This window comes from Canis lupus, chromosome 29 (genome assembly GCF_003254725.2).
Source record: "Canis lupus dingo isolate Sandy chromosome 29, ASM325472v2, whole genome shotgun sequence".
Lineage (NCBI taxonomy): Eukaryota > Metazoa > Chordata > Mammalia > Carnivora > Canidae > Canis > Canis lupus.
The window spans coordinates 26387774-26413311 of record NC_064271.1 but is presented as its reverse complement, the minus strand read 5'-3'; the positions used below and the strand labels follow the sequence as shown (position 1 = coordinate 26413311).

At 35.6% G+C, this 25538-nt stretch overlaps 1 protein-coding gene and 2 non-coding genes across 3 annotated transcripts in view; 2 read left to right on the top strand and 1 right to left on the bottom strand.

Moving 5' to 3' along the window:
* Positions 1-25538, bottom strand: part of PKIA (cAMP-dependent protein kinase inhibitor alpha) — a 109002-nt gene that overhangs the window by 63116 nt on the left and 20348 nt on the right. The window lies entirely within an intron of this gene.
* On the top strand, positions 9873-10008 carry LOC112678678 (U4 spliceosomal RNA). Its single transcript, XR_003147763.1, has one exon. It is a non-coding gene; the product is annotated as a U4 spliceosomal RNA (small nuclear RNA).
* LOC112678663 (U6 spliceosomal RNA) lies at positions 21019-21124 on the top strand. The gene has a single exon (XR_003147747.1). It is a non-coding gene; the product is annotated as a U6 spliceosomal RNA (small nuclear RNA).

Below are 25538 nucleotides of genomic sequence, written 5' to 3'. Positions count from 1 at the left end.
TCTTCTCTTCTTAACAAAAGAACATCTGACAAAAAATAAAATCCTACTTTTGTTAAAAAAATAGAAATGATGGAATATCAGAAAATTAATTTAATTTTCACAAATAATGATCAATAACTACTAAATACTGGCCCATGTAAATTAAACAGTCTTCTTTTGTTATCTGATTCTAAATATGAAATACATCCATGTTCAGGAATCATTTCCAAGCAAATATGTTTTGTTTTGTTGTGGGTTTTTTTTTTTTTTTTTTGGTAACTGAATTACCATAATGAGTAGTAAGATCAATCTGTTTTAATTTACATAACTGCTAAATATAAAATAAAATTTAGAGATTTTTTCACTTCTTTATTTTAACTTTGTTTTTTTTTTAACTTTGTGATAAGATAAAGAAAACTGTACTTTCTATCATATTTTAGTTTTTGCTCAATTAATGTTACCCAAATCCTTGACAGGTAGTATTATCTCTCTGTGTTCTTTCAGAGCAATTTCCTTGCATACCAATCCCATAGAAAAATAAATCAATATCTTTAGGAGACCTTTCAAGGAAGTCATTGCTATTGATTCATCTCTTAAATATGGCCCAATTTAGCAATAAAATGATGAAGTTTATAGCTTCTTCTCAGTGCATTAACTTTGCAAGGTTTAAATGTCTTTTCCTAGATGACAGAGATGGCTTCTATACAAACACATATGGATACACACACCTATCATTTGACATACTTTCCATCTGTAATTCCACACTGAATTTTCCTTGCCATTCACCAACACCAAGGCTAGTTTATCAAACTCCTTTTCCCTGCTAGCTAGTTTGCATTCAGGGGAACAGGGAATAATTCTTGTGTCCTTTAATTAATCTACATATTATTTATGAACTAACAAGAAATTATTTTTATTTACTGGTATCTTGATCCTTTCATACAATTACTTCTAACTATATATGGCTTGCAGGACTAGCCTTATGACTGGAGATACAAGAAAGAGCAGATGCCTAAAAATGTCTTCCCTTCTACTAACAGATGCTTGACAATCAAATCGCACCTGTTTATCTCCAAACTTCATCCTTAAATCTTTCTTTGCCCTTAAAATTCAAATACCCACCATACTTTAAGATCTTAGTCATTTTTCCTTAGCCGAAATGATCCGAAAGCAAATTCTGATGATGTGTAGGAGGGAAGAGAACTCGAGGGCATAGGGTTTCTGCAGAGGGTGTTAGGTAACAAAGGAGACAGAATGATAAATAGACTCACAGGGGAAAAACTCAGAAAGTGGGGCTTGATGAAACTTAAGCAAACATTGCAGTTTTGCCTCAGGTCTATTCTAATTAGACAAGGAAGTTCTGAAGGTGACTGCTATTCCTGTAAGAGTCTGCTTGAAAAGCATAAGTTATAAAATACTTTGTGGTCCTGTATATTACAGACACATTGTATAATGTGATTCAAACTGCAAGAAACAGGCACATTCCCATATGGCCTTGGCCGCGCACCATTTTGTAACCTGCCCACTTTGAGCATCAGAAAGTGCCTTGTAGAAATCTGGCTGATCTTATTTGAAATTTCTCATTTCCCAAATTGAAAGAATTTTTATTTGAAAATTAGTCTCTTTAAAAAGACCACAAAAAGACTGTAAAATTATTCACTGACAAGAACCTAATATTTACTACTGTAATATATTGTGTACAATTTATTGACTGTTTCTCCTAAGTATATATTTAAGTGTTCCATAATCTAAAATTTTTAATAGATGTAACTACAGTATGATTCAACAGTATGATACAATAAAATCCTCTTAGAAAGATGGTGAAATCCTTTATTACAAAAAATGTCTCTATCTTATATCATTATTTCTGTGTTAGTGGTATCTATATTTCCCAGCAGGTTGCTTTTCATCCTGGTAAACTTCTCCTAAGTCACTTCCTTGAATCATGGATGAAGTACCAATTGCAGAGAATTTTCCATTCTGTTTATAATTTTAAAAATTTCAACTAACAGAGCCGAGTCTTCACTGACGATTTCTGTAGCTCTCTCTCTTCCTAAATTTACTTGCTTCTTGTGTCAATATTAAGTTTCTGGATTTAAATACGTAATGGTTTTCTAATATGTTCTCTGTTAAAAGCTTTCTTCTCCTTTAAAATTATTAGTAGAAGTGGTATTTTCATGGGAAGAAAAGAGTACCATCTTTACTGCTTGCTATCAGAATGAAACTACATCCTCAGTTGCATAATAGAAAACCTGGCCTGGCATCAACTGGTGGGATTAAAAACCACAGTTTCACTTCCTTGCACTTAAAATATTTACATCAATTTCTCTTTGTTTTGAAAATGGAATACAGGACCCAGTGTGGGTGTGGCCCGTGAATCTGCTTCTGTGACTCATCTTAGACTTGTCACTTCCAACTTCTTTATAAATACACTTTTTACCAATTACTGGGGGCCAGGTTTGGTTACTGCTGTTGGTTCTCAACAGTTTAATATTATGAGGCATCTCTTGAAACTATTTCTTTGCTATGTCTGCAAAGTAGCTCTCCCATACCCTTCCCCAACTCTTGTATTCTGCTGCCTATTTAAACTTAATGTCTGTAAATAATCCATTGTGTTTGTTTTGTTGATGGACTGGCTATTTTCCAAGATTTTGTTGTTGACCTTGTCTGACTGTTTAAGGATGACCTTTTGGTGATGTTATAAAACTTCTTAAGAAAAGTAAACAGATGTGCTCATCTAGGTGTCTTCTAAAGCCTGCAAAAAACCAGTAGTTTAAAAAACAGAATGGCTTTGGTATAGAAATCTGTGGCATATTTCATCTGCACCTGCAAGCTTTAAGCTTCCAGAACTAAAAATTAAGTCTGAAACATACAATCAGATACAAAGAAAAAGCAAAAAAGAAACCAATAATGTAATTTTTCTGCTGGATAGGTGAACAGTACTGAATGGATATGTGAACAGGATAGGCCTGCTACTTTTAATATTCTCATAAAGATGGTAACCAAATAACCAATCCAATAAAACAACCACTTTTTCCATGAGAAGAAGAATTAATAGACATGGATGTCAGGAGTATCATACCTGTCAAGAATTTTGAAGGTCTCCTTGTATAGAAGAAGAAGTTGAGGTATGGAATGGTTAAGTGACTTGTTGAAAGCAGAGGTCAGAGTAGGGTCAGACTAGGGATTTTCTGCCTCCCCATCCAGGAGACCTGACCTTATTCTTTGATTGAATTTGCTGAGTGTTTATGCATTTACATCAAGAGAGCCCACATGTACCAGATTTGTTTTCATTGTTACCAGTAGAACCAAGTTAGCAGCTTTACAGGTTTTATAGTATATATTAGCCCAGTCAAACTAGTCAAAAATTAGTCAATCTAATATTTCCAAAGAGATAGTGTTTTGTAGGTTCTTTTTTTAAAAACTGTTAATGAGAATTAGATAATGTATGTTTGCATATGTATGTTCAAACTTAAAAGATAAGAATAGAATTTTTTAGGTTTTTTTTGTCCAGTTGTATATGATGACATAAAAATAGAACACTTGTAGTTTAATCAAATATACTTTCAGTGTTTATTTTTATAAGCACCTTTATATATCTCTACGGTTTTAATGATAATTTGTGGGACAACACGGAAATATTATGTATTTTCAAGCTAACCCTGATTTTAAAAAAGTCTTTTTTAAGTATTCTAAATTATGTGAAGACTAGAAGTACTATTGCTTTATCTACTTCACAGAAAGTAGATGATGTTTAGCCTTGAAATAATGCTACACCAATCTCAGGAAACAATTCTTAGATGAAAAACTCATTCTTGGGATGCCTGGTGGCTCAGCGGTTGGGCGCCTGCCTTTGGCTCAGGTCATGATCCCGGGATCTGGGATCGATTCTCACATTGGGCTCCCTGCAAGGAGTCTGCTTCTCCCTCTGCCTATGTCTCTGCCTCTCTCTCTTTCTCTCTATGTGTCTCTCATGAATATATAAATAAATCCTTAAAAAAAAAAAAAAGAAAAAAGAAAAAACTCATTCTCCTCATTGTCTTATCTTTTCACAAAAATTTAGTTCAAAGAACCTGCCTTTTTAAGATTTCGATCACTTTTCACCATTGTTTCCATGCCTTTTCACGTTAAGGTTGCTTGATCCTGTTGCTAAGCAACCTTGCATTCTTATTGGGGCTTAATGATGTACTTACAATTATTTTAAATATACCCATTTGTATATAGTTTCTTTAAGAATATCCTAATACTTTTGTCTAAGAGGCTTTTGTATAATATCAATGAGGGTTCCTCATTGCAATTCATAGTTCAATAGGAATATAAATGATAGAATAGTGTTTTCCAGAAGATTTGGAAGAATGCCAGGAGTACACTGGAAAAGCACTAGATCTTACTTTTTCCCAGTATGCTTTTTTTTAGAACAGGGTAAAATCAGTGAGATGACAAGGAATTCACAAAGGATTTCAAAGAAACATAAAGAAGATGTTCCTTTTATTGACTAGATTAAATTATTGTTTTTCTTCTTACCCCAAATTCTGAAGAAAAATTGTGTAAATCTATATTATTTTGAAAAAATATAATAGATTCCATATAATCCTGACATGTAAGCCTGACATGGGTATCTGAATTTGATCAGGCTTTCAGATCAAACTGAATTATTAACTAAATTCTCTTCACCTGTTTGCTCTTGTCCCAGACCTTCCTCTTCATTCAGAAATATCCAGATGGGACTGGCATCAGAAGCCTTAATATTTCGGGATCCCTGGGTGGCGCAGCGGTTTGGCGCCTGCCTTTGGCCCAGGGCGCGATCCTGGAGACCCGGGATCAAATCCCACGTCGGGCTCCCGGTGCATGGAGCCTGCTTCTCCCTCTGCCTATGTCTCTGCCTCTCTCTCTCTCTGAGTGACTATCATAAATAAATAAAAATTTAAAAAAAAAAAAAAAAAAAAAAAAGAAGCCTTAATATTTCCCATACTGATATGTAGGGAGATATAAGGGGACTACCAGCACGTCTCTAGCATATAGTTAGAGTTAATGCTCTATAACTATAGTTATAGTTAGTGCTCCCAATGTGTATCTGAAAAAAACAAAAAAAAGATTTTTCTTTTAAACCATCTTTTTCAGTTATAATAGAATCGAAGAAACAAAGATATTTTGTTACTGAAGAATCATAGAGAATATTCTAAGTACAAGAGAAAAGCCCCACTAATGACAACCCAATAATACATAGCTGACAGTGCTGCCAAGAGACAGTCTCCTGTGGTGACACCACCTTCACAAGTTTCTTGGAGGGTACCCCAAACATCATGTTTTCTTTATAACTATCCTGTCTCTAGCATTTAAAGATACATCTAGTACTGTGTTAATTCTATTTCTATTTTGAGGATGATCCCTTCTTAGGAGTGTAACCTAATATACAAAGTTTAAAGTGCTGATTATTTGCCCCTTCTTCTAAAACTTTAAATTATTATAATTTAAGTTTATTATTAAATGGCCTCTCTAGATGTCAGTTTCCTTACTTATAAAGTGAGGCTTGCAATGCTTTCCTTTCCCTTCAAAGGATTAAATCTGATATGCTAGCATGGTATCTACTATATGGTAAACATTCAATGTAAGCTCCCTTTCCTATTATTATCTTCATTGTGCGTGGCCCACTTCTAGTTTTCTAGGATTTACTAGTTCATACCTTCTAGGAATACATGGTTTCTGATCATCTTTCCTTACAACCTTCAGTTTTACCAAACTTTAGTTGGCTCTTAATTCTTTTGTAATTAATTCCTACATTCTTATTTCCCAGCTCAGCTACTTTTCTGAATTTTTTAGAATTCAGTTTATTTTAGCAGGCATCAATTGAGGTACTATAAAGTGAGGTAACATTACAGTATGTCCTGAGATTACAAATGTAATCAGGATCCCTATCCTCATGAGGTTTATAGTCTAGTGTCAAACAGTAGTAGTAAAGAGACAAAAAAATGTAATTCTTTGATTTTGGCAAGATTGTTCCCCTGTGAGAACACATAAGTGAAACAACTAAATCAGATTCAGGAGGATGGGAGATTAGGAGAGCTTTCTGTTCTTCTAGGTTTTCAGAATTGACAAACAGATCTATATCTGTATTCCAAGTTTAGATTGACCTACCAGCCTTAACATTTCCTCTCAGCTTGACTAAACTTTAGACAGGTTTTTTCCTGACTAAAGGACCCTAACCTCTCCTTATGTAAAACATTTGCTTTAGAAAACTTGCAACTGTGAATTCTTTCTCTGTCCTTTTGAGTTGTAAATCTTCTTTTTCATTTTTTTAAAGATTTTATTTATTTATTCATGAGAGACACAGAGAGAGGGAGAGAAGAGAGAGAGAAAGAAAGAGAGAGAGAGAGGCAGAGGGCAGAGACACAGGCAGAGGGAGAAGCAGGCTCCATGCAGGGAGCCTGATGTGGGACTGGATCCCAGGGTCCCAGGATCACACCCTGGGCTGTTAGCACCATGGCGCTAAACCACTGAGCCATCCGGGCTGCCCATTCTTTTTTTTTTTTTTTTTTTTAAAGATTTTATTTATTTTTTTGAGAGAGAGTGAGTGAGAGGGAGGAAGTGCGCAAGTGAGGGGCAGAGGCAAAGGGAGAGTGAGAAGCAGACTCCTCGCTGAGCAGGGAGCCAACGGGACTGAATCCCAGGACCCTGAGATCATGACCTGAGGGAAAGGCAGACACTTAACCGACTGAGCCACCCAGGCGCCCCAAGGGATGTAAATCTAACATCTTGACAGTTTTACAACCATGGAATATCTTTCTCAATGACCTGGGAGCCATATATTTGAAACACAATCAAGAAAGATAGCACCCCCATTCTCTGTGGGACAGTAAGAGTCTACTTCAATAAGTGCCAGTTAGAAAACACAGATGGAGTGCCCCTGACCAATCTTTCCACTTGGTGTCCTCCAGTACTATTCCACTAGTTCACCCCAGCACTGAAAACTCTCTTGCCTTTTGTTTCAGCAGAGTTGAATGTCTCCCCCACTGCAGTAGTCTTGAATAAATGTTTCCTTGCCTATTTAATTTTGTCCTTTGATAGGATGCATTTAAGTCTTGTACAAGGGGGAAAAGTTGATTTTTACCCAATGTTCTACTCATTGATATCTAGGACTTAATCTTTGTAATTGCTGATTAAAATAAGGCCACCATGTCAATGTCTAGAGCACTCTAAACTCTCACCAGCAATAAATGAAATCCCAGAGAGAGTTCACTACATTCTAAATGTAACTAGAATTATTTTCCCAAAAATATATGTCTTTATATATATGCACATGTGCCTTTGCTTCAAAGAGACTCTGAGCAAGCTAAAATATTCATATTCTTCCTAATAGCTGTATACTCATTCTTTTGGTATTTCAATGATTTCAAAGGATCAGAACAGAATCATGAGCAAATTTGGGAGCATCATTCACCATCAATAAATTACTCAGCAAGCACTCTACCTGCTGTACTTTCCATGAAGCTCACTATAGAATCAACTGAGACACTAACCTCTCATACATTGAGAAAATTTCAGATATTTGATAGTTTTAGCCAAAGTTTTGAATTTTAAAATGCATGGATATTTCTCAATCAATTGTAATAAATTATAAATTATCTTCAACAAATATTGCATAATAAAATTTTCTAAAGATTGCTGTGGAAATTAAGCTTAAGTTTAAATTTAATTTTAAGGTAAATAAAAATATTTACTCCATTTTGGTACTTTTTATCATTATAAAATTTATAAAACCAATTTTTTTCTAATGTGCACATTTGTTATACCAGCTTTTTCTCTTTCCAAAAAAAAAAGTGTTACTAATATAATGGCATATCATACAACATATGGTACCTTAGAATTAAAGAAATATAGGAGAATGACTCTGACTACCTCTCTATGCTACATGCAAATTCATTACTCCAAACTTTCTCAGTTTTTTTTTCTTTTAAAGATTTATTTATTTATTTGAGAGAGAGCGAGCACTTGCAAGCAGAGGGGAAGAGCAGAGGGAGAGGGAAGAGAGTCCCAATTAGACTCCATGCTAAGCACAGAGCCCAATGGGGGCTCGAGCTCATGACTCTGAGATCAGGACCTGAACTGAAACCAAGAGTCAAGTCGCTTCACTGAGTGTGCCACCCAGGAACCCCTCTTGGTCAGTTTTTTAAAAAGATGCCAGTCATCTAACTCACACAAACACTCATAAACATATATCTTTCTTGTTGGAGAACAAGCTTGGTGTAAATAAGTGGTAATTAAAGTTAATGTGTTAATTTTATGTAGTTATAATTTACAATACAGTAGAAATGTAGTTTTAATATAAAGATGTGTATCTTTTCCAAATATATGGGAGACTCATATAACGACCTCACAATGTGTATATTTGTCCTTTAGATTAGGTTTAGAATACACTTTACTACTTTAATGAGTTGAGTCTATATCTTATAATCATACCTTTGCCTTTATAGTATATTGTAGATTCAGAGTCTTTGGTGGGAAACATATCCCATGAATTATAATAGTATCATTAGTGGAAAATGCAATATTATTTTAAGATATAATAGCATGAAACTAGGACAGATTTTCACCAAAAGAAAGGAGTTGCATATATTTGGCCCTTATTGTCAGGCCTATTTCTCCCTGGTAATTGCCCAGTCTTCATGTACACATTACAGTGCAGTGCTCTTAAGGAAATCCAGCATTCTTTGCTCTATAATCTTTTCTTCCCACAAAATACTTGACAAACATAGCTATTAGCTCTATGTGAAGTGGTTGTATATATCAAAATTTCTTCACAAGCTCACTTAACCAAGGTACCAAATAATTTATCCAGATTCCAAAACAAATCAGTTGAAGAGCTAAGTATGCAAAAAAATCCCATAATACCCTAGATTCCAACAATGAGATGTAGTTTTTATTAATTTTATACCACTTAGCAAGCTCAGATTGGGTCTTCTTTTTTTTTAAAGATTTTATTTATTTATTTGAGATAGAGAGAAAGAGAGAACATGAGCTGGAGATAGAGGAAAAAAGAATCTGAAGCAGACTCCATGGAGGGCAGAGACCAATGAGGAGTCAATCCCACAACCAGATCATGACCTGCGCTGAAACCAGGAGTTGGCCTTTTAACCACTGAGCCACTCTGATGGCCCCAAGTTGGGTCTTTATGTTAAGTTTCTTTAACTAACAAATGCTTAAGAGCACACTTTAAATGCATTACAGCATGAGACCATGATAGGAAATGCATTAGGAATATAGCCAAAGGGAAAAAAGTCACTCACATATGCCCTGTTTTCTGCTAAAGGGAGAATCTCATCTCCATAACAAGGTTATTAATGTGTGATATATTTCTTTTTTTTTTTAAGATTTTATTTATTTATTCATAGACAGAGAGAGAGAGAGAGAGAGGCAGAGACACAGGCAGAGGGAGAGGGAGAAGCAGGCTCCATGCAGGGATTCGTTCCTGGGTCTCCAGGACCACACCCCAGGCTGCAGACAGCGCCAAACCGCTGCGCCACAGGGAGGGGCTGCCCTGTGTGATATATTTCTGATAGAAAGTTCTTATCTTTGAGAAAGATCATTAAACATTGTATTTATGCAGTTTAACCTTTCTTAAGATACACTTTTTGAAATAATACTTTGTTACCGTAATTGAGAAGTTTCAGCTATTTCAAAGCTATTTATCTCAATATTCATGTAAGATACTTATGAAAACATTTTATTAATAATTTTATGAAGATATTTAACAACAACTTAATATTAGAAATTTAGAAAAGAAAACAACTTAATATTAGAAATTTAGAAAAGAAATAGGACAATAAAGGTGCTTCTGGTTTAAACTGAATATAAGTAAATTGGACAAAGTATGTTGCTGTTTAGTAAGTTAAAGAAGCTTTGCGCAGTGGCAGTATTGTAGCCAATGAGGTTTATCCAAGGCGCAATTATTGCTAGTAAGTTAAAGAAATTAAATTTAAACATCCCTCATTTTTTTAACACATTTTATAAATCCATTCAGATTAATCTGGAAAACTTCATCAGGAGGTTTACTAATATTTGAAGGTAGAACACTTTTTTTTTATTGTTTGGCTGATTTTTTAAAAGAGCAACTAGGGCAAGATTATGTAAATCAAACTGGTGCAAACAACATCCTGGCTAGTCCACATCAGTCACTTTACTAAATTTCAAGGTTATTAATTACTCAACTTATCTTTCGACTTTAATTTTAGAAAGCCTCAAATTAGCAACAAGTTTTATCTGAGTCAAAGCAGTAAGGGCTTTACAGGATGATTTGTTAGATTAATTTTTCCTCAATCAAAACACAGATGATTAAGATACATTAATTTACTACATAGAAGTCACATATTCTTCAGTGAATAAAGGCTTCCCTTCTCTGCTCCTGATGGCCATCTGTGTGCAAAACTTAACAATATTAGTTCAACTCTTATTTTTTTTTTCCTGATTCAGAACTTCAGTATGAATGATGATTAGCTACATGACTAACAGGACAGGAAGCTCCTCAAACATTTTTTTTTAACTCACTAACACAATCTTTTGTATCAAGCAGCAGCTCACTAAGTAAGTATTGAATGAGTGGATAGATTCCATTCATACACAATCATAATAACTAAATACTTCTTTAAAAATCTGAGGTTTAATTTTGTGGGCAAGTACTAAAAGATGGGCAGCCCCAGTGGCTCAGCGGTTTAGCGCCACCTTCAGCCCGGGGTGTGATCCTGGGGACCGGCGACCAAGTCCCACATCGGGCTCCCTGCATGGAGCCTGCTTCTCCCTCTGCCTGTGTCTCTGCCTTTCTCCCTCTCTCTGTGTGTCTCATGAATAAATAAATAAAATCTTAAAAAAAAAAAAACAAGTACTAAAATATGAAGAAGTCAGTACTTCCATTTATTTATAACATGACCTCTGTCTTCAGTAGATGGTTTAAAAGGTTAGTTTTACCAGTGACTTCACAAAACATACTAAATGGGTTAGAAGAACCAAGATATTTATGGTATATATTTAATTGGTTTGAGAACTGAGTGAACAGGTATTAATTCTAAAGACAATCTAGTGCCAGCTTCAGTAATGAGGCCTAAACTGCACAGGTTTCAAACTCAGACCCACACCTTGTTCATTTTGGCTCACTTAATGCTTCTTGATGCTGCCACACAGGCCCTTATTTTGAGAAACAGGTGATTTAACTATGCATATGTATTTTTTTATGTTGTATAGAAAGCTAGACTCTACATTTTGTATGTGATATGAGAAATATGATATTTGAGGTATATTGCTATTTATGATAAACTCTGATTTACATACATTTACCTCAACTGAAAAAAATGCTAATTAATATTATCCTCTTTAATGTAATTACTAATAATCTCTTCTTCCTTAACTATATGGCCCTGTATCTAGGCAACATATTTGCAAGATCCCAAAGTTATCACCACGGGAGTATGCCATCAGAGAAACAGATTTTCCAAGTGAAGTCAAGTGACCACTTATGGTTTTAGCATGATCAAAAAATTAGTAATTTTACTGCATTAGTTGCTATACAAAGCCATGGATTTCATTAGCTATTCAGGAAATCTTCAAAACACCACATGGCTAGGAGGCTGGGCCAGCTTTTGCAAATTACAGCAAACCTTCATAAAATAATCTATGGGGCATTCTTGATCTAAACCCAAACAGAATGGGATTAAATAATAAATCTTTCAAGAAGCTTGGACATGGAAAAGATTTGTCACTTAGGATGGCAATTCAGCTTAACAACTGAGGCAATGAGACTGACAGAATATACCCTTTCCAAGAAAGAAGTTAAAACAATTTCTGTTGATGGTAACAGTATTTCCATAGGCTTCTGTTTCCAGAGGTAATATATAGTATCGAAGAAGAACACTGAAAACATATAACCAAGTCTTCATAAAGAATTGGAAAAATACATCAAATCTCTCTTGAGAAGAACTAAGCTTTTTTAAATTAAAAATAACCATTATTATCATGATAAAATTATAATCTTATTAATATTTTATTATTAAATAATTATTATTTGCAGGGAAGACAGACTGGCATCACATCAGCATTTTACTACTAAAATGTAATCAGTATACACAATATGTACACTGAGGATTCCCACTTTTGATCTTAAGGTTATGCCAGTTTATCACAATTTTTAGTAAAACATTTTCAAACTTATTGTATCTCACTATATCAGAACTATTTCAAAAGGGATCTTGTTAGGCATCTCCATAAAAAAAAAAAAAAAATTCCAAGCCATGCTTTTTCCATGAAATCTTTGGAGGTTGCTATGACAATGGTATTTCTAGCTTAGCTCACAATTCATATTCTTTAGTTCTTAGTAAAGTAATCTGGTTCTGCTTCTTGGTATCATTTTCTAAGATTCTGAAAGTCCCAAAAGTTTTCTCCAGAGATTGGGAGTGGGAATTATTAAATGCTGAACTTAAAAAAAAATCATTTCTATATATAAACTACCAAAACTGAAACAGGAAGATAATAAAAAATCTCCCAACAAACAAGAGTCCAGGGCCGGATGGCTTCTCAGGGCAATTCTACCAAACCTGTAAAGACTTAATACCCATACTTCTGAAACTGTCCCAAAAAGCAGAAATGGAAGGAAAACTTTCAAACTCATTCTATGAGGCCAGCATTACCTTGATCCCAAAACCAGAGAAAGACCCCCTAAGAAGAATTACAGACCAATATCCCCGATAAACATGCAAGCAGAAACTTTCACCAACGTACTGGATAATGGGATCCAACAGTACATTAAAAGTATTATTCACCACAACCAAGTGAGATTTATTCCTGGTCTGCAGGGGTGGTTCAACATCTGCAAATCACTCAACGTGATGTTCCACATAAGGTCCAGAAGGTTAAGAACCTTGTGATCCTCTCAATGGATGCAGAAAAAGCATTTAACAAATACAGAATCCTTTCTTGATTAAAAAAACAAAACAAAACACAAAATTCTCCACAATATAGGGAAGCAGGAAACATACCTCAACATCATAAAAGCTGAAGAGGAAAGACCCACAGCCAATATCATCTTCAAAGGGGAAAATGGAGAGCTTTCTCCTAAGGTCAGGAACATAACAAGGATGGCCACTCTCGCCACTTTGTCCAACATAGTACTGGAAGTCCTAGCCTCAGTGATCAGACAACAACAACAACAAAATAAATAAAAGGTGTCCAAATCAGCAAAGAAAAAGTTAAACTTTCACTCTTCTCAAATGACACGATACTTTATGTAGAAAACCCGAAAGACTCCATCAAAAAATTCCTAGAACTGATAAAAAAATACAGCAAAGTTGTAGGATATAAATTAATGCAAGAAGCTTGTTGCATTTCTATAGAGTAACAATGAAGGAGCAGAAAGAGAAACCAAGGAATTGATCCATTTACAATTGCACCAAAACCTGTAAGATACCTAGGAATAAACCTAACCAAAAAGCTAACAGACCTGTACTCTGAAAACTATGGAACACTTCTGAAAGAAATTGAGGAAGATACAAAGAAACTGAAAAACATTTCATGCTCATGGACTGGAAGAACAAATATTGTTAAAATGTCTATGCTACTCAAAGCAATCTACACATTCAATGCAGTCCCTATCAAAATACCACCAGTATTTTTCACAGAGCTAAAACAAACAATTCTAAAATTTGTATGGAACCAGAAAAGACCCCAAATGGCCAAAGTAATGTTGAAAAAGAAAACCAAAGAAAACCAACTGAGCACCTTGGTGGCTCAGTTGATTAAGCATCTGCCTTCACCTCAGGTCATGATCTCAGCGTCCTGGGATTGAGCCCCACCTGGGGCTTCCTGCTCAGCTGTATTATAAAGCTGTCATCATCAAGACAGTCTGGTATTGGCACAAAAACAGATACATAGATCAATGGAACAGAACAGGGATCCTTGGGTGGCTCAGCGGTTAAGCATCTGCCTTCAGCCCAGGGCGTGATCCTGGAGTCCCAGGATCAAGTCCCATGTCAGGCTCCATGCATGGAGCCTGTTTCTCCCTCTGCCTTGTGTCTCCGCCTCTTTCTCTCTCTGTCTCTCATGAATAAATACATAAATAATCTTTAAAAAAAATGGAACAGAACAGAGAACTCAGAAGTGCACCTTCAACTCTATGGCCAACTAACCTTTGACAAAGCAGGAAAGAATATCAAATGGAAAAAAAGTCTCTTCAGCAAATGGTGTTGGGAAATTTAAACAGCCACATGCAGAAGAATGAAACTGGACCACTTTCTTATACCATACACAAAAATAAACTCAAAATGGATGAAAGACCTAAAGGTAAGGCAGGTATCTACCAAAATCCTAGAGGAGAATACAGGCAGCAACCTCTTTGACTGTGGCCACAGCACCTTACTGCTTAGACACATCTCCAGAGGCAAGGGAAACAAAAGCAAAAATGAACTATTGGACTTCATCAGGATAAAATGCTTTTGCACAGAAAGGAAACAATCAACAAAACTAAAAGGCAACCTAGGGAATGGGAGAAGATATTCATAAATGATACATCTGTTAAAGGACTAGTATCCAAAATCTATAAAGAACTTACCAAACTCAACACTCAAAAACAAAGAGTCCAGTTAAGAAATGGGGAAAAGACATGAACAGACATTTCCAAAGAAGACAAAAAATGTCCAACACACATAAAAACATGCTTCACATCACTTGTCACCAGGGAAATACAAATCAAAATCACAATGAGCTACCACCTTACACCAGTAAGAATGGCCAAAATTAACAACTCAGGAAACAACAGATGCTGGCAAGGATGCAGAGAAAGGGGAACCCTCTTACTGTTGGTAGGAATGCCATCTGGCGCAGCCACCTTGGAAAACAGTATGGCAGCTCCTCAAAAAGTTAAAAATAGAACTACCCTAAAACCCACCAATTGCATTACTAGGTATTTTTCCAAAGGATAACATAGTGATTTGAAGGTGCACATGCACCCCAATGATGTTATGAGCACTAAGTGTTATATGCAACTAATGAATCCATAAATTCTGTCTCTGAGACTAATAATATACTACTGTATGTTAATTGAATTTAAATAAAAAATTTAAAATATAATTTCTATTTCATTCAATAGTGAAAGCATTTTCCATAGTATATAGTTTGGGGGAATTATTCTAATATTAAAGAATATATGGCATTTAGTAGATATAATCCACATTTAATTTAATATGTTCCCTATTTAATTTGTGCTTTTTAATTTGTGCTCATTCCCCAACCCCTTTTAACAGGGGAAATTCACAAGTAATATTGTTATGAATATCCATTTTTCTTCTAAGGAATTGTTTTTTTAGTACAATTTAATAAGACTGAGACAAGGGTTATGATTTTTTGTCTATTTATAGTATTTATAAAAATGCAAAGTTGAATGTGTATAGATGAGGCATATATAGTATCCTGTTTCCACTGCCTTCCCTCAGTCCACATGGCACATTTACATCATTTGTGTGACCGTTGAAAGCATTCAACTTTTTGACTCCTGAAGTACAGGGTCAAAGGTATAAGTATTTTTATGACTTTCAATACCTATTATCATTTAACTCCTCAAAACCAATTTTACCTATACTTTTATTTTATTTTATTTTATTTTATTTTATTTTATTTTATTTTATTTTATTTTATTTTAAGTAAACTGTATGCCAAACATGGGGCTCCAAATCACAACCTTGAAATCGAGAGTTGTGTGCTCTACGGACTGAGCCAGCCAGGTGCCCTCAATTATACCTATATTTCAATATCATCAACTTTCATTTATTTGAATGCTTTCTACATGCTAGGTGCTGTTTAGGCACTGGGGACACAATGATGAAATAAGACAATGAACAGGGAGTTAAATGAGGTGTGATATAATAGAAGTTGGAATAGGGTGCCAGCGGAACTCATGAGAAGAGTAGAAACCAGCCTTCTCCAAATAGGGTCACTACATGGGAAAGGGATAGCAGGCAGATGAAATATGGAGGAAGGAGAATACCACAAACAATGGCCTAGAAAATACAAAGCAAAGCACATCTTAAGTATCATGAGAATATAGAAGGTGAGGTTAGTGTTGAAAGACATGAATATACAAGAATATGTATATGTATATATGCCAGTTTTATAATTACATAATCATCTTTAGGTGTCATTTAATATTTGTCTAATGTATTAACATGTTATAATAATGTTTTCAATACGCACTGCATCTGAGAATATCAAATTCCTGGCATAATCAAACAAATAAAAAGTGGCACACAGATTAGGAAACTCAGTACCACTTGAAAGAAGACAGGCTTCTGTGGTTTAACAGCAGCATGGGCCTATGTGTAGAAGAAGAGGAGTTGGAACTGTAGCAATAGGTGGGAACAGTTGAAGAATCTAAAGTGCCAGGCTATGAAGTTTATTTTGGATTTTTCAATTGTCACTGAAATGACAGAGAAATGTTAGAGGAAACAAAACCATAATGAAAATTAACACTGATTCTCTTAATTAAAGCTGAATTGAATGTTCTGGAAACAACCTCCGAGTAATTGAAGGAGGAAAACCACATTCATAAAGAGATTTTCTCATTCTGATTATCACTGGCACCCCCATACCAACCTTTAGGCCTAAATCCTAACACTTTTGTGAAGGTATAGTCAAAACAAAACCATCTCATTTTGTTTCACTTTAGTACAAATTATATAGAAGAAACACTGAAAGAATTTATGAAATGATAAGAGAGTGCAAGAGTGTGAGAAATATATAAAGAGTCTTGTTTACAAAGAACTAGTTTATTCTTTATAGATCATTGTTAACCTAGAGTCCATGGAACTTTACACTGGACTCCATGCATTTGTTAACCTATGAAATAATATGTAAGACATTGTGTGCATTTGCATAGTCTGTGTATAAAGGATGGAAGAGGGCCTTTACAAATAGATAGAAAAGAAATTCTTGCTGTTGTCTATTATGCAAGCCAAAAGCAGATGGGACAATTTGGCAGAAACAATACTATAAGGGATATAAACCGTTTGGTCCAAGTGCACAGCTCTCTGGTTTGTGTTGAAAGAGTTATGTTACATTATTCAAAAATAAATTTTATAATGTCTGGAACAAGAGTTCTTTCCCCAGTGTTCAAGACACAGAGGGTTTCTGAGAATCTCTTTGAAATCACACTCAAAATTCTGTGCAAATGTATATGTGTATGTACATTTTCTAAGAAATCATTAAAAGGTTCATAAACCCTTCAATGACACTTTCTCATTCCATTTCTGTGCTGGATTTCCCATTTCTGAAGGTAGAGATTCCAGTTCCTGAGACCTTGGGTGTAATTCAGCAGGTGGTGAGGGCACCCTCTCCAACATCCTGCATCTCTGAAGTGTCCATAAGCAAAGCAAGCAGCCATCTAATTATGAATATCATTCCTCACGATTGTTATTACTGTATTTTAGAAGGTTAACAGATGGGGAAGAAATGGTAAAGAGGTAGACAAGAGACTATTATAAGGGCCAAAGTTTAAAGTAACAGAATTTAAATTATGATGGTGTAAGTGGGGATACAAAAGCAAGGATGAGAAGGAGGGATGACTTGATATTTGATATTGTTAAAAAAGAAACAGCACACCTAAAATGGAGTCACTTGGGCTAAGCCCCATGTCGGTAAACCAAGACTTAATATCTACCTAACCTGACTGCAGTTCCAACCTCTCTTGAGAATATAATCTTAACCAGTGAGTCTGAAATTTCCAGGCCAGCACTAGTGAGGTAATCCACTCTGCCTTCCCCCAAAGGAATGTGACTCTGCCTGAAATAATCCTTCCTTTTGTTCATGATTTCCCTGCTCTTATCTCTTTCTGTATTTAAAAGTCTTTCCATTCCAGCAGCTCTTAAAGTTACCTTCTATTTGTTACTTGGGATCCTGCCTGATTCATGGCTTGCTGAATAAAGCCAATTGGAGCTTCACATTTTCTAAGTTGTATTTTGTTTTTAACAGCACATACCACAGCATTTTTTTAAACCCAAGTTGTCTTTAGTGTTTGGAAAACAAATTGTTTTTTAAAATTGTCACTAATGGGGAAAAGAAGGAAACCAGAGATGGTATATAATAGGAATATAATATATTTTGGAAAAAAGCAGACTACAAATTTTAATATTAGCCATACATTAATTTGCAGAACAGATAGGAGCTGGACTTCTATATTACTAATGCTTACAATATATGAATTTCTGGTTATCTCAAGTTCATTAGACTTCTGATTATTGTTGCACTGGAGTCCTGGAAGTTTGAATTTTGAGATATGGAATAAAAATGAGGTCATGGCATAGATAACTAGAGATGATGAAACTATAAAAATGATAAGGAGCTTGATGAGTCCTAGCTGACCTCATTCAGGAAAGTGTAAGTGGGCACTGTTTCTGGAAGATATAGGAGTGGCTTGAACAGAGAGTGGGTCAATATTACTTACTGACATTCAATTCAAATTAGGGGAGGACAGAGGATGTAGAATAATAATCAGAAAGTCACATAAATGTAAGAAGCTGACTGGCTTTCTTTCACTAAAGATAGAGAAAGCTAAATTTCTGGTGGAAATGTTAGGGGAGGGCAGTCCCGGTGGCTCAGCGGTTTAGCGCCACCTTCAGCCCAGGGTGTGATCCTGGAGACCTCGGATCGAGTCCCACGTCGGGCTCCCTGAATGGAGCCTGCTTCTCCCTCTGCCTGTGTCTCTGCCTCTCTCTCTCTCTCTCTCTGTGCCTCTCATTGAGAATAAATTAATAAAATATTTTTTTTAAAAAAAAGGAAATGTTAGAGGAATCACTTGAAAAATCCAAATTTCAATTGAACTGAAGAGATCAGAAAATATTAAGAATAAAGAAAATTTAGTTTATTCATGGGGAACATGGAAGTTTGAGTTAGTAAAAACTAGTGTTAAAACATCTTTGCCATGCATCATTTGAATAATTCTGAACTAACCAGAAAAAAAATATGAACTATAATTCACATTAAGTCAATGTTGAGGAAAGTGATATATTTATGTAAAGTTTAATACAGTTGGTTATTTCCAATACTTTATTTAAAGTTCACATTAAAACATATAGAAAAAAATTACAAAAATATCTACCCATTTAAAAGAAAGCAATGTTATGCTTTCTTAAAAAGTCCTGAAAACAGGGTGCTTGGGTAGCTAGGTCGGTTAAGTTTCTGCCTTCAGCTCAGGTCATGATGCCAGGATCCTGCAATTAACCTTGCATCACATCGGGCTCCCTGCTCAGTAGGGAGCCTGCTTCTCCCTCTCCCTCTGCCTGCCACACCTTCTGCTTCTACTCTCTCTCTGTCAAATAAATAAACAAAATCTTGAAAGAAAAAAATGTCCTGAGAGTTAAAGACAAAAAAAAATATGAAATGTAAATTATTCACTGAGGTTTCTGAAGTAGTTAGAAAGTTTGAATCAAAAGGAGATTATGTTTGAGGCACCTGGCTGGTTCAGTAGGTAAAGCATGTGACTCTTGATCTAGGGGGTCATAATTTCAAGCCCCATGTTGGGCATAGACCTTACTTAAAAAAAAAAAAAAAAAAGTCGAGAGAGATTATGTTTAACAAGGATATGTTAGTTTAATGTAATGGTTAAAGAAATAGAAAGGTTCGGTGGGGATACTTTTCCATGAAACTTTCCCCTCTGGCAGCTGTTGAACAAAAGGGAGCCAGCATTTGCCACTCATTTCCCTTGAAGAGGGGTTAACTTCTTCCAACAGGATTAAACTTCATGGTTAAGAGCATGAGGTTGAACCTTTTGTGCTTGAATCTTAGAACTGCCCACTTGCTAACTGTACATCTTTTGACAAATTACTTACCTTCTCTAAGTCTCCTTATTTTTATTTGTAAAATGTAAGCACTACTTATGAGAGTTAAATGCCACTGAAAAAATTAATTAGTATGCATTTAAGTTCTCAATAAATTATGACTAGGAATATTATTTGTCATCAGGAATTTGGGAAGTTAGATGGAGATAGTAGATGGATTCATAGGGGAAATGCAAGAATCCACGAATGTTGAGGTCAGGTGTTCCCTTTCAGTTGCCAGAAAAAAAAAAAAAAAAAAAAAAAAGAGGTAAGATTAATGGGAAGGAGAGAAGAGGTTGAAAACTTGTAAACGATTTATTTCTTTTCTTTAAATTTAATATAATCTTGGGATGCCTCTGCCTTTGGCTCAGGGCGTGATCCTGGAGACCCAGAATCAAGACCCACACTGGGCTTCCTGCATGGAGCCTGCTTCTCCCTCTGCCTATGTCTCAACCTCTCTCTGTGTGTCTCTTATGAATAAATAAATAAAATCTTTAATTAAAAAAATTTTTAATATAATTTTAGTTCTTTTAGGAAGGGCCCAATCTCTCCAGTTTGCCACAGCCATCTTCCTTCTCTCTTACTTGTAATCTGGCCAAATTTGCTAGGCCCTATGGACATTTGAGTAGTGGAAGTGTGTTTGAAGTGTTTTACACATAAAAACAGAAGAAACTTAAATACTATCTTCCAGAAGAGATGCAGTGTGTCTGTGGGGTCTATTTGTTCAACATCTCTCTTAACAAATCAGCTAGAGCTTCGAAGATAAGAATTCTCATCCTTTCTGACACTTGTTTGGGGCAAGGACAGTAGCAGGAGTAGCAGAGAAATCTCAGACTCAGGTAGTAAGACAACCTACCAATAACCACAAGGACCTCCATTACTATTTCTTACTGTCCTCCTACTATTAGAGCTTTCAAAGAAGTGATTTATACCCTATCATTGCCTTTTCATTCAATCCCTCCATATATCTCCCACAATCAGATTTACATTTTTTACTTCATTTTCTTCTGTGAGATTATAATTGCAAAAGTGAAGTGAACTTGGTTCATTCTTCTCACTTCTTGACTCCAATGAACTATGAAACCAGTAAATAGTTTTTTCCTCTTTCTCTCATCCAGCAATCCACCCTGTAGGGTATGAAATCCTACAATGTGTAAAACAAAATTGTTCTCTTACAACATATTGAATTGTGTACATAGTGCTCGCTTTGGCAGCACATATACTAAAATTGGAACAATACAGAGAAGATTAGCATAGCCCTACACAAGGATGAATTGTGTACATATAAATCTTCACATTCACTATAGGTATATAATATTCATTTGTTATTCTTTATCTGTTTATTATATTCATTTATATATATATAAAATGAATGTGAAAATTAATTTTATCTTTAAAAATTTAAGCCCTCCAGGTAACAAATATTTTTGTCTTTGTGAGCTATCTAGGTCTCTAGTGAATATTCTTCTTTTTTTTTCTTTTTCTTTTCTTACAACTGTCTAAAAACATAATAACCATTCTTAGCTCAAGCATGGATTTGGCCTGGAGGCCGTAACTTATTTACTTGTGCTTTAAAATAACTGATTCAGCTTACATTGAGGTAGAGTTCTCATTAGAACTAGCCTTCTGAGAAAGGAACTGCTGTAATTATTTTCTCAATTTCTTATCATACATAGACTTTCTTCAATATAGCAAAAATGTTACTGTTGAGAAAACTATTTGCTATGCCTGTTAGTTGATCTCACCAACCTTTTCCTCCACATTTTTTATGCTATGTTTAATCAACTTAAATTATTCACAGTTGATTTCTAGGGCTACCAATAGACCACCTCTGCCTTCTGATAACACTGACTCACCTTATTTCCCTGGGCTTTTTTTTTTTTTGGTCTATCATTTTTTGCTTCAGATTTCCCATATTTAAGTGTCTTGTTAACATTATGCATAATACACTCATAGAAGAAAGAGATGAAACACCTTTCTGCCAAGGCAAACACCCTCATTCACAATGCACAGTTGTTTCTTCTCAATTGTGTGCAGGATCTGTCTGCTGGCATGGGTCATTACCATCTTCAAAGATGTAAGACTAAGATATATACCATCTGAACATCTCCAAATTCTGCCTATCTTCCAGGCTATAAACTTTAGAACAAGATTTGATTCTTATGCATCTATTATGGTCTGAATGTCTGTGTTCCCACCAAATTCATATGTCAAAATCCTAATGTCCAATGTGATATAGCATTAGTAGATGGGGCCTTTGGGAGTTGAAGTCATGAGGGTAAAACCATCGCGAATGGGATTAGTGCCTTATAAAGGAGGCTCCAGAGAAATCCTCTGCCCTTTCTACCAAATGAGGACATTAAGGAGAAGGTGCCAGCTTATGAACTCCAAAGAGGACCCTCAACATAAGATGACCATGTTGGCACCTTGATCCTGGACTTTCCAGTCTCCAGAACTGTGAGCAACACATTTCTGTTCTTTAGAAACCACCCAGTTGGTGGTATTTTGTTGAAGCAGCAAAATCAGACTAAGAATCTTTCTCCCCTTAGGGGAATAGTTTCTAAACCAATTACAAAAAAAATAAATAAATAAATAAATAAACCAATTACATAGTAAAATTAATGTTTACCTCATCACACACCAAGTGATGTCTGATGAGGTAAAGTCCAGAAACAGATTTTCTGAAGAGTTTTATCATGATCTACTGCCACATACCTGAAAGATTCGCTTTCATTAGTATTAGAAGCAGTGGTTTTCTTCATGGCGGTGCAGATTCCAGCATCTTACTACCCCTATCTAAATGAGCCTGAATGCCTCTTTCCTTGTCCTTGTTTGGGAATTACTCTAGTTTAAGACTTTGCTTAGTTGATCTTCTGACTGGTTATTGTCATAAGTATCTATTCTCTTGAGCATTCCTTATTAGTCTGATATCCCAGGGCAATTTTAGGAGTGTAGAGTAACAAAGAGTATCTTATCATGATGAGGGGAAATAAAGGAAGATTATTGTTCATTTATTCAACATTTATGAGTAGTTCCATGTGCCAGGCATTTAGGCATTGTGCTTTTGATGCTAGAAATAGTGAACAGATCCTGTTTTCAAGTGGTTCATAGTAAAACTGGCATGACTTTCTACTAGACAGACAATATAATGAGTAGGTGAAGTCCCAGAATAAGGGTTACAATTAGAAAGGGGACACATGATAAACAAGTTTATCGTGAATTACTTTTTGAGAAGAGGACATCTGATTTATTTTAAAGAAAACATAGGAATGTGAAAAACAACAAAAATGTTCAGAAATGAACATTCAGGGTAATAACATGCATAAGCAATGGTGCTTCTAAAGAACTGCCAATAGTTAAGTAAAACTGAAGTGTAAGAGCCACCTGAGTAAGTAACATAAGAGATACCAAATTTGTAGTGGATAATCTACTGTAAGATGATCTATATCATCTTTCAGGGCACTTGGCTGGCTCAGTCAGTAGACCAACTTGACTCTTAATCTCAAGGTTGTGAGTTTAAGCCCTGCGTTGGGTGTAGAGATCATTTAAATAAATAAAACTTTAAAAAATGTCACCTTTCATTCTAGAAACATATACTGAGTGGCTCTGATATGCAAATGATTGTCGTAGGTCTGCAGTGAAAAACCAAGACCTTACCATCATGGAATCTGCATTCTAGCTGTGAAGGAGACAATAAATAAACCACTAGTAAACTATATTGTCTGTCAGATGGAGACAAATATCTGGAGAAAAAGTTTATAAGGGATGAGATAAGAGCATGTGTGTATTAATGTGTGCAAGGGTAAATGTTGCACTTGCATGTTCATGTGCAAAAGAACTTTTATAGGATGATCAAGCCTTCACTAAAGAAGTGGCTTTTGAGCAGAGACTTGAGGGTAGTTTTATCCTGTTATATCTTTTATTATAATATTCTAGTTTTACACATATGGACTGTTTTTCTAGAACATTTCTAGCAGATAAAATTGTAAATGCAAGGTCCTTTGAATGGGAGAATGCTGTGTTTTGAAAGCACAGCCAGAAGGTTGGCGTTCCTGGTGTGGAAACCTTAAAAAGAATAGTGGATAAAGTGGAAAGCTGATGGCAGTGGAGGTGGTACAGATTAGACAGGGCTTTTTAGAGAGTCTCTTTCAGTACTTGTACCCTTGTTGCTCCTTCTCTCTTAGAGACAAGGAAATGTCTAGCCCCAGGCACTAAAGAACAGGTATTTGGTATTTTTAACTAAATACTTAAGCTTAAAAGCTGAAAATCTTCATGGAGAGATTTTGCTAAATTTTTATAACTTTTTTTTTTAAACTACATCAGAGAATTTTCAATGTAAGTAAAAGTACCATCAGGATTTATGTGTTTTTTGTTTTGTCTTATTTTTTAATAACAGAGAAGAGAAAGTACCATTACTACTTTGCACCTGAGAAAATTGGAGCAAAGAGGTAAAATGCCTTCTTAAACTATAAACCTGGGTTTAAGAGTGGGAAAAGTGGTGCTGTAAAGACTGCCCTAGGTCAATCACCCACTCAGAGGACAGCCCTTTACTTTCAATTGACTCCCCAGGGCAGGAGCAATTACCTTCCCAACCTCTTGGACACTTCAGTAAGCAAGATCAGAGAACAGCTTCAGCTTTTCATAAGTCTCTCATTCCTCTTCCCAAGTCTCCAAAACCTTTTACCTTGAGCAATGGTTCATCAAATATATACAAGCAAAAAGTATTTCCTAGGAACTTGTTAGAAATGGAAATTATGAAGTGGGGCCCCCCACATCATTTTGACAAGCGTTCTGACCTCCCGATTCACATTAAAGCCTGAGACTCATTCTCTCCTGGTCTGAGAGAGAGAGAGAGAGCCAGAAAGAGAAGGGGCTGGTGGGGGATGGACGAGGCAGGAAAGCCCAGGAAATAGTGCTGGAAAGTGAATTCAAATAGCTTTTTATATTGGGTTTTTACCTTGGTAATTTACAAATGACTGTAAACAACCACAAATTGAAACACATAGTTACTTTAAGGTCTCTTTAGCAGAAATCAATCTTCTATCATGGCAGTTCTCCTATATTCTGGTCTATTACTTGATAGGTCATTTCCTCACAGGGATGACTAACAGCAATTCAATGGAAAATGCTCTTTATATTTAAACAGCACTTTCTGTTCCAAGATGTCAAAATGCTTGACAAGTAGTGAAATGTAGCTCACTAATTTTCTCAACCTCGTGGCAGTAAATAGTCAACATCTACCATCATTGCTGTTCACTGGTGATTTCTTGGCAGGGAAAGTTAAAAGTGCCTTGGCTGTCTATTGGAAGTCAACGGCTGGAGAAACTATTGTTCATTTTGGATCCCATAGGGCTGTATCTGATGCATTACTCACTGAGTTCTATTATTACATCCCAAGGATAGATAACTACACTCATCAAGGTGAAAGCCCAAAGATCATTCTTGTACTTTCTTTGATTAAACCTAGTGTTTGAAAAATCATCTGGCCTAATCTACATTTAATGATGGTATGAATGCTACTTAAATCCCTGATACTTTTGGTTGCTTAGAATTGATGCCACTTGAAGAATAAGAAGCAAAAGCTCATTCCATTGGGGAATTCTTGAGAGCCACGACTGTTTTAGTCATCCGTCACTCCCCAGTGACCAGTGCAGTATCTGGAATAGTATATGTAATCAGTAACTATTTTTTGAATGTATGGTACGGAAATAAGTCAAG